We start from the raw sequence: 14,983 nt of genomic DNA on the forward strand, positions 1-14,983 counted from the left end.
ACCATGCATGTAAGTGGGTTTTTCCATGAGTTAAAATCTCGCCCAATGGTTTTGAGTCAATGGCCATGCCATTTAACAATGATGGGAGGTCATTGACCTGAAACATTAACTTTGTCTTCCTCTCCACAGATGCTGCTGAGTATTTCCAGTTTTTTTCATTTCAAATTTCCAGCACCCGCGTGACTTTGCTTTTGTATTTAACATTGTGCCTACGACATTAGCTAACTGACCATGGTGACACCAGCAACCCAGATGAGGAGGCGTTAAAGTATTCTGCTTCTTTAAGCAGTTTCTGAAATAATTCTCTCTGAAAATATCGCCCTGCAGAAATGTGGCTTTTATGTCGATTGACCTAAAATCCCACAAATATATTTTAATGATTTTTTTTCCAGCAGCGTGAGAGTCCACTCTAACATCTGGGTCAGACAGTTTCTCTTCGAAACTCCTTAAATTCCATCTGCAAGATTTTTTTCAGTACAAGTACAAGCCAACCTATACAACAAAGCTAATTCATCTTTATCTGGTACCTCAGAATAAACTCCAAATTCTCAAACTATCTAACTCCTTTTGTTTTGTCTCTCTTATCAATTTATTCTCACTTTTATTGGCAGCCACCAAAATTTCATGATCATGTGGGCTTCTACTTAATTCTGTATGTGAGTTTCCTAAGGTTTTTATTTCATTGTCTCATCTATTCAAGCTACAGCCTCTACATCCAATTTATTATTTATTGTGAGACCTCCCTTTTGCACTTCTGGGAATATGATTGTGGCTGATTCTCTATCTCAATGCCGTACACCTGCCCATACCCCTTGATGCCTCTAGAGTCCAGAAATCTATCTATTTCCTTCTTAAATATATTCAGTGATTTGGCCTCGACCTTCTGTGATAGAGAATTCCATACGTTCACCACCCTCTGAGTAAAGAAGTTTCTCCTCATCTCAGTCCTAAATGGTCTACCCCATATCCTGAGACTGTGACCCCTTGTTCTAGACCCCGCCCCCCAGCCAGAGGAAATATCATCCCAGCATCCAGTCTGTCCATCCCTGTCAGAATTTTATATGTTTCAATGAGATCTCCTCTCATTGTTCTAAACTCCAGTGAATATAGGCCTAGTCAGCCCAATCTCTCCTCACACGACAATCCTGTCATCCTAGGAACCAGTCTGGTGAACCTTCGCTGCACTCCCTCTATGGCAAGTATATCCTTAGTATATCTCCTGTCTCAGATGTCTAATATGATGTCTCAATGCTCTATGAATTTTCTCTGATCCCTAAGTCTTGATAAAAGCTTGTCTCACTTAATGAAAAGCATTTAAATGCTAAAATGCTAGGCACTAATTATAGTACCTTCCAGTAGAGGGGGATTATCTCAAAAGAACAGAAGGTAATTTGGAATTTCACTCATGGACTACTTGACACGGACTATATCCTCTAATGATATTATGTCACAGCCAATGGTGAAGGCTGAGTTGTTCAAATCCCAGAGGAAAACTTGAAACAACTGTCATAACCCATTTTAGCAATTTGTATGTTGAGAGATGCAGGCTTTGAATTCATTAGTAATAAGACTACTAAGTCTCAAGAGGTATTTTTATAAAACTAAATTAAACATTTATTAATACAAGAAAGATTGTAAACACATACATATGTCTACAAAATTACTACTATAATAACTACAAAAATCCCCTAATTAACCTGACTCTCCATTACACCCCCAGTAAGGCAACAGTAAATCTCAGATTTAAACAGGCACCTAGCAAAGCACACCCTGGACAGTCGCATTCAAAATGAGTTTCTTTCAGCTCTGGGTCCTTGCAGACAGACTTGAGGCTTACAGGCTGGAGGCTTCTCACACTTGTTGGATCTTAAAATGCCTCTACCTTACACACAATCTTCTTTCTCATTTATACACATCTTTCTCTTTTTATGTAATTTTTTCATTGTATCACTAGGCTTTTAACTTTACCCCTTCTAGCAATAGCATCCTTTCATCTCACCAATTTTATTAGTGAAAAATAAACACATTGCTTGGCATCTTCTAGCTAGGTGTAAGATTTGACCTGCAGTCTGGAATGGTTTCTTTTAACAAATGCAAGTTTACACTTTACCTTCTACCCTCCTTATGTTTACCTAATTAACATCTCAAAACTACTATACAGACTAGCTGGCTTTAATCCAATTAAGACACACACAGACACACACATAGACACAGACCCCACTAGAACTCTATTTTTAAAAAAAATTTCCAATAACATTATGGACATTAATATCTCTTCATGACAATCTAAAGAAAATACTTTACATGAACTGCCTATGCCAAGGTTAACAATTTATATTCTGGACAACCAGCCAAAATTTGATGCACTATGATATCAATTATTATTACAATCCTATTACAAAGGCGATTGCTAAACAGACCCTCAGCTGCTGTATTCGTAACAATTATATTTTTGTATTCTCACATTATTTGAACTCGTCATCAGCAAATTTATCTCCATTATCAGTCAAAAATGTTTCTAGCTTTCCAAGTTCAGTCCTGATTCATGTCTCCATAATTTTATCTATCACCCCTTTTTCCTGACTATATATTAGTGTAGAAATACTAAATCTCCTGGTCAGCTCAATAAAATGAAAAAAATGCTGAAAAAGAGAGACACTTTTCATCTTGTACTCATCAGGCAAGATTCGCAAAAATACCAAATGTCAAACGAAAAGATTCACAGCATATCTCTTTTTCAGCAATATTCAAGTTCTGTACTACCGAAATGAAAAATGAAAACATTTCTGTCTTTGTTCCACATCTTTAGATCAGTGGTAACTATCTCATTAAAGTCATGTGCCAATAGAAGGTTTACAAGAAGCTTGACCTTCAATACTTCTTGCAGATTTCAATTGTCACTAATCTCTTCTATGAGTCTTGTATATCCCTTGTTTACCACACCTGCATCCTTAAGCAGGATTTTTAACCATTTACAAGTAGTATGGGCAAATTGTCTACATAACTTCAAGACAATTTGTTTTTTTCTCTCATCTTTATCATCGGATGCTATTAATACTTGACTAACACTGATGAGAAAAATTAGGTTTTGTGAAAAGGATATAATAATATTCTGACTAGGTAAACTGCAGATCAACCGATTTTCCAAAAATATTTTTAAAATCGTGTTCCTTATCACATTTCATTTGTGCCTATTTTGTGAAACCCCTATTCAACAGCCTACATATCTCACTAGAGACTCCAACTGAATATATAAAAAACCTTACTCCAGCTAGTTTACATGAAATCACCACTTTTTTGTGACCTGAAGGTGTTGTGTCATATCTCAAACAAGTATATTCCCAAACCTTGCGCCCATCTTGGTGACATTTAAGATAACATTGTAACCAGCCCAGGGCCAGGGAAAGAAATCATGGGTCCTGGTGCTTCTCCTGTTTCCAGGCCCCTAATTCCCCCCTCCCCTACAACCATCTCCCTTTAACTCCAACCCCTGATTCCCATTGACTCCAGTTTTGCTAGGGCTCCTCGATGCCACACTTGGTCAAATGTTGCCTTGATATCAAGGGCAGTTACTCTCACTTCACCCATGTTTGAACCAAGGCTGTAATGAGGTCAGGAGCTGAGTGGCCCTGGCGGAACAGAAACCGGGCATCAGTGAGCAGGTTATTACTAAGCAAGTGCCGCTTGGTAGCACTGTTGATGACCCCTTCCATTACTTTACTGATGATCAAGAGTAGACTGACGGGGCGGTAGTTGGCCAGGTTGGATTTTTCCTGCTTTTTGTGCACAGGACATACCTGGGAAATTTTCCACATAGCCGAGTAGATGCCAGTGTTGTAGCTGTACTGGAACAGCTTGGCTAGGGGTGCGGCAAGTTCTGGAGCACAAGTCTTCAGTAGTATTGCCGGAATATTGTCAGGGCCCACAGCCTTTGCAGTATCCAGTACCTTCAGCCGTTTCTTGATTTCATGTAGAGTGAATTGAATTGGCTGAAGACTGGCATCTGTGATGCTGGGGACCTCCGGAGAAGGCTGAGATGGATCATTCACTCGCACTCCTGGCTGAAGATTGTTGCATTTGCATGGATGGAATACTCCCCACTTGCCTGGATGAGTGCAGCTCCCACAACACTCAAGAAGCTTGACACATCCAGGACAAAGCAACCTGCTTGATTGCCACCACATCCACAAATATTCCCTCCTTCCACCACCAATGCACGGTGGCAGCAGTGTGTACCATCTACAGATGTACTGCAGGAATTCACCAAGGCTCCTTAGACAGCACCTTGCAAACCCACAACCACTACCAACTAGAAGGACAAGGGCAGCAGATAGATGGGAACATCATCACCTAGAGGGTCCCCTCCAAGTAATTTGCCATCCTGACTTGGAAATATATTGTTGTTCCTTAACTGTCACTGGGTCAAAATCCTGGAACTCCCTCCCTAACAGCACTGGTTGTACCTACACCACTTGGACTGCAGTGGTTCAAGAAGGCAGCTCACCACCACCCGCTCAATGGCAACTAGGGATAGGCAATAGATGCTGGCCTAGCCAGCAAAACCCACATCCCATGAATGAATTTTAAAAAACCCCTCCCCCTCAAATCTTTGGGTGCCCAAAATTTGGAACCACAGTCATGGTGCGGTTGAACTGTTCTGTACAAGGTTTAACAAAACTTGTTGGCTTTTGATCTCTATGCTTCCATTTAGAAAGCCCATTGAAGGCTCAGATTCCAGTATGATACATTTTACAACCACGGCTTTGTCAGACAATTACACACAATTTGGTCATTCATATTATGCAACCAGCTCTGCTTCTTTGAACCTGGCACCATGTAATATCCAGACAGCCACATCCAAAAGACTTGAACCTCACAAGCACCGTAAACAAGAATCCAATGTACAAATGAGAATATCTTGAACTAACAGTAACATTCTATTGGCACATAACTCCTGGTTTCATTTCCAAATTTTAAAATGGCAAAACCTTCCAGAAAATTACCACCAATCAATGTTAACAGAAAAATTACATTTTGCATTGAGTGATAAATATTTTCCCATTTTAAATTGAAACTAACCACACTTACAAACGCCCAGCATGGAGCGTATAATTGGAGAGTAAAGCACTGCAGATGCTGGAAATCTGAAACATAAACAGAAAATACTGGAGATAGTCAGCAGGCCAGGCAGCATCTGTGGAGAGAGAAACAGAGTTAATGCTTCAAGTCCACCGCATGCACTAGTTCTGACAAAGGGTCACTGGCCTCTGTTTCTCTCTAGACGGATGCTGCTAGATGTGCTGAGCATTCCCATTTCTATTAGGGCAAACACAATCCCTTTTGCCAACCCTCCAAAAAGCAATCAGACTTCATGTCAGCCTTTCATTCTCCTTCAGCAAGAAACCCTGCAGCTGCTGCCCGAAATCTGGTTTGGCGCACAATTTTTAAAAATTCATTCACGGGATGTGGGCTTCGCTGGCTGGGCCAGCATTTATTGCCCATCTCTAGTTGCCCTTGAGAGGTGGTGGTGAGCTGCCTTCTTGAACTGCTGCAGACCATGTGGTGTAGGTACACCCACAGTGCTGTTAGGAAGGGAGTTCCAGGATTTTGACCCAGTGACAGTGAAGGAACGGCGATATATTTCCAAGTCAGGATGGTGAGTGACTTGGAGGGGAACTTCCAGGTGGTGGTGTTCCCATCTATCTACTGCCTTTGTCCTTCTAGGTGGTAGTGGTTGTGGGTTCGGAAGGTGGTGTCTAAGGAGCCTTGGTGAATTCCTGCAGTGCATCTTGTAGATGGTACACAGTGCCGCTACTGTGCAATGGTGCTGGAGGGAGTGAATGTTTGTGGATGTGGTGCCAGTCAAGTGGGCTGCTTTGTCCAATGGTGCCAAGCTTCTTGAGTGTTGTGGGAGCTGCACTCATCCAGGCAAGTGGGGAGTATTCCATCACACTCCTGACTTGTGCCTTGTAGATGGTGGACAGGCTTTGGGGAGTTACTTGCCGCAGGATTCCTAGTGTCTGACCTGTTCCTGTAGCCACAGTATTTATGTGGCTAGTTCAGTTCAGTTTCTGGTCAATGGTAACCCCCAGGATGTTGGTAGTGGGGGATTCAGTGATGGTAATGCCATTGAACGTCAAGGGGTGATGGTTAGATTCTCTCTTGTTGGAGATGGTCATTGCCTGGCACTTGTATGGCACAAATGTTACTTGCCACTTGTCAGCCCAAGCCTGGATATTGTCCAGGTCTTTCTGCATTTGGACATGGACTGCTTCAGTATCTGAGGAGTTACAAATGATGCTGAACATTGTGCAATGATCAGCGAACATCCCCACTTCTGACCTTATGATGGAAGGAAGGTCATTGATGAAGCAGCTGAAGATGGTTGGGCTGAGGACACTACCCTGAGGAACTCCTGCAGTGATGTCCTAGAGCGGAGATGACCGACCTCCAACAACCACAACCATCTTCCTTTGTGCTAGGTATGACTCTAACAAGCGGAGAGTTTTCCCCCTCATTCCCATTGACTCCACTTTTGCTTGGGTTCCTTGATGCCACATTCAGTTAAATGCAGTCTTGATGTCAAGGGCAGTCACTCTCACCTCACCTCAGGAGTTCAGTTCTTTTGTCCATGTTTGAACCAAGGCTGTAATGAGGTCAGGAGCTGAGTGGTCCTAGAGGAACACAAACTGGACATCAGTGAGCAGGTTATTGCTAAGCAAGTGCCACTTGATAGCACTGTTGACGACCCCTTCCATTACTTTACTGATGACCGAGAATAGACTAATAGGGCAGTAATTGGCCTGGTTGGAATGGTCATGTTTTTTGTGTGCAGGACGTACCTGGACAATTTTCCACATAGCCGGGAGATGCCAGTGTTGCAGCTGTACTGGAACAGCTTGGCTAGGGGCATGGCAAGTTCTGGAGCACAAGTCTTCAGTAGTATTGCCGGAATATTGTCAGGGCCCATAGCCTTTGCAATATCCAGTGCGTTCAGCCATTTCTTGATATAACGTGGAGTGAATTGAATTGGCTGAAGACTGGCATCTGTGATGCTGGGGACCTCCGGAGAAGGCTGAGATGGATCATCCACTCGGCACTTCTGGCTGGAGATTGTAGCAAATGCTTCAGCCTTATCTTTTGCACTGATGTGCTGGGCTCCCCCTTCATTGAGGATATTTGTGGAGCCTCCTCCTCCGGTGAGTTGTTTAATTGTCCACCACCATTCACGAATGGATGTGGCGGGACTGAAGAGCTTAGATCTGATCCGTTGGTTGTGGGATCACTTAGCTCTGTCTATCACTTGCTCCTTATGCTGTTTGGCACGCAAGTAGTCCAGTGTTGTAGCATCACCAGGTTGACACCTTATTTTTAGATATGCCTGGTGCTGCTCCTGGCATGCCCTCCTCCACTCTTCATTGAACCAGGGTTGATCCCGTGGATTGATGGTAATGGTGGAGTGGGGGATATGCCGGATCATGAGGTTACAGATTGTGTTCGAGTACAGTTCTGCTGCTGCTGATGGCCCGCAGCACCTCATGCATGCCCAGTCTTCAGTTGCTAGATCTGTTCAAAATCTATCCCATTTAGCATGGTGGTAGTGCCACACAACACGATAGAGGATATTCTCAATGTGAAGACGGGACTTCATCTCCACAAGGACTGTGCAGTGGTCACTCCTACCAATACTGTCACGGACAGATGCATCTGCGGCAGGCAGGTTGGTGAGGATGAGCTCAAGTATGTTTTTCCCTCTTGTTGGTTCGCTCACCAGCTTCCGCAGACCCAGTCTAGCAGTTATGTCCTTGAGGACTCGGCCAGCTCGGTCAGTAGTGGTGCTACTGTGCCACTCTTGGTGATGAGCATTGAAGTCCCCCACCCAGAGTACGTTCTGCACCCTTGTCACCCTCATTGCCTCCTCCAGGTAGTGTTCAATATGGAGGAGCACTGATCCATCAGCTGAGGGAGGGCGGTACGTGGTAATCAGGAGGAGGTTTCCTTGCCTATGTTTGGCGTCCGGAGTCGATGTTGAGGACTCCCAGGGCAACTTTGTCCCGATTGTATACCACTGTGCCGCCACCTCTGCTGGGTCTGTCCTGCTGGTGGGACAGGGATGGTGATGGTGGTGTCTGGGACAGTATCTTTTAAGATCTGATTCCATGAGAATGACTATGTCAGGCTGTTGCTTGACTAGTCTGTGAGACAGCTCTCCCAATTTTGGCACTGGGCCCCAAATGTTAGTAAGGACGACTTTGCAGGGTCGACAGGGCTGAGTTTGCCGTTGGCGTTTGCGATGCCTAGGTCAGTCTGGTTTCATTCCTTTTTTGAGACTTTATAGCAGTTTGACACAACTGAGTGCTTGCTAGGCCACTTCAGAGGGCATTTAAGAGTCAACCACATTGTCATGGGTCTGGAGTCACGTGTAGGCCAGACCAGGTAAGGATGGCAGATGGGTGGGGGACAACAATTGGCAATGGTTTCATGGTCATTATCAGACTTTTAATTCCAGGTTTTTATTGGATTCAAATTCCACCATCTCTTCTGGTGGGGTTCGAACCTGGGTCCCCAGAGAATTACCTTGGGTCTCTAGATTACTAGTCCAGCGACAATACCACTACACCTCTCCCCAAAGAAGTTAAGGTATGAAGAAAGCATGAACAACATGCTGATCCAAAAAAAATGTCAAAGCAAAAAATTGATCATTTTAAAAATGAGTAATTAATCAAGATGATCATTTAAAAGTGCCAAGCAGCAGAGCTAACTAATAAAATCTTTTTTGCCTTTTCACTTAAGGAGCAGAGCTAGAAAGAGACAGAATAAGCCCCAATACTGGGTCACCAGGGAATGGGGAGGGAACGGAGCTAAGGAGTTGGGATTAACTAACACCTACCTTGCGTTCACCTCTGGTGGTGCAGACTCCAAACTGGCCTCAGCAGAATTCATATGTAAGCGGAGGTTGGAAGCAGGTTGGCTTTCAGCCTGGGTTTTCCTCCTCTCCGCTGCTGGTGTGGATAGGTGTTTGCAGAGGGAGGAGGAGGAGGAGGGAGAGGGTGTGTATTTGTCCCATACCGAGCAGCCCCTTGTGTAGGTGTGTGTGTGTCCGGTTCACTCCTAGCCTCCAGGTTCTCACTCCGTCACTCACTTTTGAGGGAGCACTGAGGTCAGGATGGAACACAGGAACGTAGAACCCATAGAAGAACACATTCAGGACCAGAACCAGAGCCACTGGTGGAAGAAGTAAAGCCTAAGCCCGTGTTAGAGGTGAAAGTTGCTGACGAACCTGTGGTAAAATCTCCATATCCCTCCACTGCCAATCCAGCACCCATTCTGGAGGATTCCAGGATGTTTTCCTGGGCTTCAGTAACAAGTAAGAATCTGCCCACTCGTGGCATTGTCCCCACCACTGGAATTCCACCTCATGCTATCAAAGCCCCAACATCACAGCCCCCACCAGGGACAAAACCAGAAATATAAATTCCACCCGGAAGACCTGGTGATCAGCGAATTAGGTAACGGCAGGGAACCCAGGTCGCAGTGGAAATAAACCGGCGGATGCAGAAACACGGTGCACGATCTGATACCCAGGCAGTCATCAATTATTGTCAGGAACCTGCCTCATGACATTGACGAAATGGAGCTGAAAGGCTCTTTCGCAGGATACAGCAATGTGATGGAACTCCATATTTAACACCAAGAGTAGTGGCCGGAAGAGGTAGGAAAGGGCCTGGCCCAGGGGCCAGGGCCCACACACCAACGAAGGAGGAGGATCGGGAAGGGCCAGACAGGTAAGGCACTAGGCGCTTTACCTCTTACAGAATCACAGGCCTTACTCTGCTCTTTGACATGTTCTTTCCCATTTCAATCTCAAAGAACAACCGTCCAAGCAATTCCAAGAGCTTTCAAGCTTCTTGGAACTTTGATGGCAATCCTGTGTAAGAGTTAATGCATTGTGAACAATTGCCCTTGTGCCGGAGCCTGCACACTGGCATATGTACTCTTTTACCCAAAATCCTATTGGACTGTTCTGCACAGTGTTGAAATAATACTCAGCTTCTCAGTGCTATGTCTACAGTCTTGGGCTTCCAGGCTTTTCTCTTGCATGCAAAATACCTGCAGTAGATCCTGTGCCGAATTAAATTGTCTTTAGACATCTGGTAGAAGGACTTGCTGACACAGCCTGCACACAACAAGGATGATACATCTAAGTAGGAAAAGATTTCCAGTAGAACTTCCCATGTAAGCTCTCGGTGGTGATCAGACTTCCAGATCTCAATTTACCTCCTTTTGCTCCACCTAATGGAAGGACCTTGAAGGCAGACTCAAATTCCATTTACGGTGGCCTCCAGCAGTCCAGGCCAGCCAACTCACGCCGCTGCCGCTCTCTTACCCAGTGCCCTCCAACCCGCCACCTGTTGCCATCGAAACCGGCCAGACAGGCAGAGCCAGGAGAAGGAGAGGCAGAGGGGGCTGGGTTTAAGTCTCAAAACAGCCAAGCCCCAGGAGTTGGTTACAGCGAATTTAGAATTTGAAATAGAGAAGTCGAACCCAAAGAGGAACCCGCTTGCCCACACTTTACAAGGGAAATAGGTTGTGGTGGGGGAGGGAATAAGGGGAATCTGCTTCGAAACAAGTGTCACCAACTTGCTTGTGCTCCAGCCAGGTCTGAAGATTACGGAAGCAGCATCCCACGATGACAAGGCTCAAACAGAAGTCCATGAGATAAGTAAGAATGAATGGAATGAGGTGCGTCCTACTACTTGACCAATAATTGCTGTTGTTCTGAACAACAGCAATCATTGGTCAATTAGCTTATCAATTGGGATGTTCTACACACCAGATTGGCTGCTTTGGACACTGATGATCCAGACTGACAAGTCACTTGGCCAATGAGTCCAGATCCCCTACAGACCCAGTGATTAGGACCGGGCACTCCTCTCTCAGGGCCCTGAACCAACCTATTGCACAACTAAAGGAGTTTGCAACTAATACATTCATCACAGGATTCAAACTCCTTGTGACTGGTATAAACTGTTCATTCATCATTATCTTTATCCTCTTTCTCAGAACTATTTTCTTAATGAGTCATTTCAAAGATCCTGCCTCTTCACTCTGGGCAATTTGCCACATAATGCTACTTAAGAGTCACAGCTAAAGCATCTGTTAACCTGTCCTTGGGCATTTCTGGAATTCATTGCCCCATTATTAACATTCCAATTTCATCTTCTCCTGGTATAATCAGAATTGCTAAACATGCTTTCACCACCATTTTCTCTGTCTTTAATCCTAATCATTGATGCCTGCATCCAGCATCTGAAATATTTTGAATGGGCAACCGGCAAATCTAATACCCTTTGGCCTGTAACATCCGAGCTCCAGGAGAGGGTATCAGGGGGGGTACTCGACAGATGCGCCAGGGAGCCACCCCCCAGATGTTCCTAGGTAAGGATTGTATTGCAATTTCCCAGGAAGTTCAAACTTTCAATGGCAATTGCTCTGCACTGGGAACCATCTGAAACTGCGATTTAAATCATAAACATCAGATATTTTCAACTGTATTACAGTAATAGTTACCCAGAGAAAGTTAGAAGAATTAAAACCACTTCTAGCTTCAGAGTAACTATTGTACTGACCTCCACCCCACGAGACCCCCAACAACCCCCCGACCCCCCCATGGGACCTTGCCCACACACCCCCCGCAATCCCCCATGGGACTACCCCCACCCCCATGAAACCCCCCGCAGGGCTACCTCCGCCTCTCTGAGCCCCCACGGGACTACCCTCACCACCTGACTCCCTATGGGCCCCCCAAACAGGACTCCTCCCACACTGCCCCAACCCCCCACTGGACCCCCTGACTACACCAACCCCTGCACTAGCATCCCAACCCCATCACAGGAAGCCCCTACCCCCACGACCCGCATGGAACTCCCTGACTGCACCCCACCTGACTGAAGCCCCCTGACTACATCCCACCTGACTGACCTCTTCTACTGAACACCTGACCCCACCCAACCAACCCCCCCCAACTGACCGCCACCTGGCTCCCTAATCGACGCTCCCCTACTGATCACCTGACTCCCATCCCCCACTGAGCAACTGATAGTCGCCCTTCCCGACCGACTCCCTCCATTAACTTCCCTCCCCCCCACCCCAACCGACCCGACCCAACCTTCCCCCTCGCACCCTTCCCCAACCCCACCAACCCTACCCACTTACCTTACAAACTACCTTCTCCTTGGCTTGAAAGTGGCTGGACCTTTGAACTTATCTGCTTTACGGCAGCTAGTGCTGTAAAAAAGGAGGGTGTAGCCTCCTGACCTCCAACTCTGCAGCCATTGACTGGAGGCCTCAGGAGCGTGCTGCCCTATAGAGTTCTCATCTGCCCTGAGTCAGAAGGTTGGGCGAGAAAAGATCGTCTGGATTTCAAGGTAGGAAACTAGGAGTGGAGTGGCAATCCAACTCTGGCTGCCACTTTGCGGAAGTTCCGGCCCTTTGTGTCACAGCAGAATTTGTTCCATGAAGGCTGAAGAGAATGACTTTCTGCAGGTATTTTTTCTAAAGGAGCGAACATCTGATCCACCAGAGTCGTCTTCTCTGAGAGTTGGACCCCAGTTAGAAGCAGTTTTGCTTGTCCATTTGGGGCACCCAAGCACAATCTAGTAATTTAAACACTAATATTGATCCAGAAATCCCCAAATTGAACTTTGTCAACATTTTGTACAATTTGTTAAAGTCCATGACATATTCTTCCATGGAATGGGCATCTATTTTCTAAAATCTATCAAATTCTGACCAGAATTGTAGATTTCATCCTGGCATTCTATTAGAAAATAGACCTTCATTATTATCCAACTGACTGACATCTATCTTATAAAATTCCATACCTATGACCTTACTTGCTGCAGAAATCTGAAAAAGGATTATCCAGATGAATCCCGCATTCCAGCTCTTGATCCATCGCTTAGTAGAATATGACACTTCAGATGTATATCCAAGTTTTTTTTTTCAAATGTGATGGAGAGTTTCTACCTCTGCCACCCTTTCATAGTGAGTCCCACACCCCCAACACCCTGAGTGAAAAAGATCTCTTCAAATCGTTTCTAGTCCGACCAATTTAAATCTATACCTTTTGGTTATTGAACCCTCTGTTAAGATAAATAAGTCCTTTCTATCCACTCTATCTAAGCCCCTCATAATTTTGTGCACCACAACTAAATATCCTCTCAACCTCCTCTGTTGTAAAGAAAACAACCCCAACCTATCCAATCTTTTCTCATGGCTATAATTCTCCATTCATGGCAACATCATCATAAATCTCCCCTGTACCCTCTAGCGCTTTCGCATTGTTCCTGTAAGATGATGACCAGAACTGTGCAAAGTACTCTATCTGTGGCTTACCTAGTGTTTTATACAGTCTGAGTATAACCTCCATGCTCTTACATTCTATGCCTTAGTTAATAAAGGAAAATATTTCCATCTAAACCACCTTATTCACCTCCTGCTTCAGGAATTTGTGGACATGCACTCCAGAGCTTCTGTTCCTCTACATTTCTCAATGTCCTATTATTTATTGTGCACTCCCTTGTTTAGTTTATCTTCCTCATTTGTTATTACCTTACACTCCTTCAGGTTGAATTCCATTTGCCACTTTCCTGTGAACATTCCATTGATACCTTTCTGCAGCCGACAGCATTCTTCTTCATTATCAACCACATGACCATTTCGGCATCACCTGCAAACTTCTTAATCATGCCCTCTATATTTAAATCAATGAGAGAAAAGTAAGGGACTTATATAACTGAACCCTGCAGAACCCCAGTGGAAACAGCCTTCCAGTCACAAAAAAAGCACCCATCACCCATAACCCTTTGCTTCAGCTGCTGTGCCAATTTTGGATCCAACTTTCCCTTGGATCCCATATGTTTTTACTTTTCTGACCAGTCTACCAAATCCTTGCTGAAATCCTTGTGGACGGCATAAAATGCACTACCTTCATCGTTACCTCCTCAAAAAATTCAATCAAGTTGACCAGACATGACCTTTTATAGAAATCATCGATTTCACCCAAAATATTAATCGTTTTCCTCTTTTCAAGGTTTTATTTCCAATTTTCAGCATAAACTGAATATTGTTCTGCAAGAGCACACGTACTATAATAGTTAAATTTAGTCAGTTAAATAAATCCCATGGTTCCTACTCATCACATATATGTTTCAACTGTTGGAACGTCCCATCTATTACAATCTATCATAACCCCCTTTGGTAAAATTGCCAATAAACTTTCACTTTTGTACTTTTGTAAAGGGTGGCACATTCTGCATTTTGTGCGAAGAATTTAGCTATTTAAAAAAAATAAAATTATGCAAATCCCCAGTATCTTTATGCTGCCTATTGCACGGTGCATGTCCCTGGGAGCAGCCCCGAGGAGCACGTGGCTGAGGGGCAGTCAGGTCTCGCGAGCTCCCAGAGCGGCGCATGCGCAATCCGCGTGTCATGTCGGAGCGGGGAGACTCACTGAAATAATCGGCACCGGGAGGGATCCGCTTGTCGGGCGTTGACTGAGGCCCGAATAACCAGCGCTGGTGTGTGAGAGAGAGCGTAAGCGCACACACCCCTACCTCCCCCAGGAGCTGACGGTGAAGACCCGCCCCTCCTACCCAGGAGCCGACTGTGAGGCCTCCCCCCCTCCTCTCTCCCCCCCTCCCCCCCCCTCCTCTCTCCCCTCCCCCCCCCTCCTCCTCTCCCCCCCCCCCCTCCTCTCTCCCCCCTCCCCCCCCCCTCCTCTCTCCCCCTCTCCCCCCCCCTCCTCTCTCTCCCCCTCTCCCCCCCCTCCTCTCTCCCCCCTCCCCCCCCTCCTCTCTCCCCCCCCTCCTCTCTCCCCCCCCCCCCCCTCCTCTCTCCCCCCCCCCTCCTCTCTCCCCTCTCTCTCCCCCCCCTCTCTCCCCCCCTCTCTCCCGCCCCCTCTCTCCCCCCCTCCTCTCTC

At 45.6% G+C, this 14,983-nt stretch overlaps 1 protein-coding gene across 1 annotated transcript in view; it reads left to right on the forward strand.

Moving 5' to 3' along the window:
• The first annotated feature begins 14,479 nt into the window (after positions 1-14,479).
• The window catches only part of cyld2 (cylindromatosis (turban tumor syndrome) 2), a 32,685-nt gene continuing 32,181 nt past the window's right edge, over positions 14,480-14,983 (forward strand). The window contains exon 1 of the mRNA XM_078554952.1: positions 14,480-14,598. The gene's annotated coding sequence lies outside the window, so the exon portion shown is untranslated. The remainder of the gene's footprint in view (positions 14,599-14,983) is intronic.

Source organism: Cetorhinus maximus, chromosome 13 (assembly GCF_964194155.1).
Source record: "Cetorhinus maximus chromosome 13, sCetMax3.hap1.1, whole genome shotgun sequence".
NCBI lineage: Eukaryota > Metazoa > Chordata > Chondrichthyes > Lamniformes > Cetorhinidae > Cetorhinus > Cetorhinus maximus.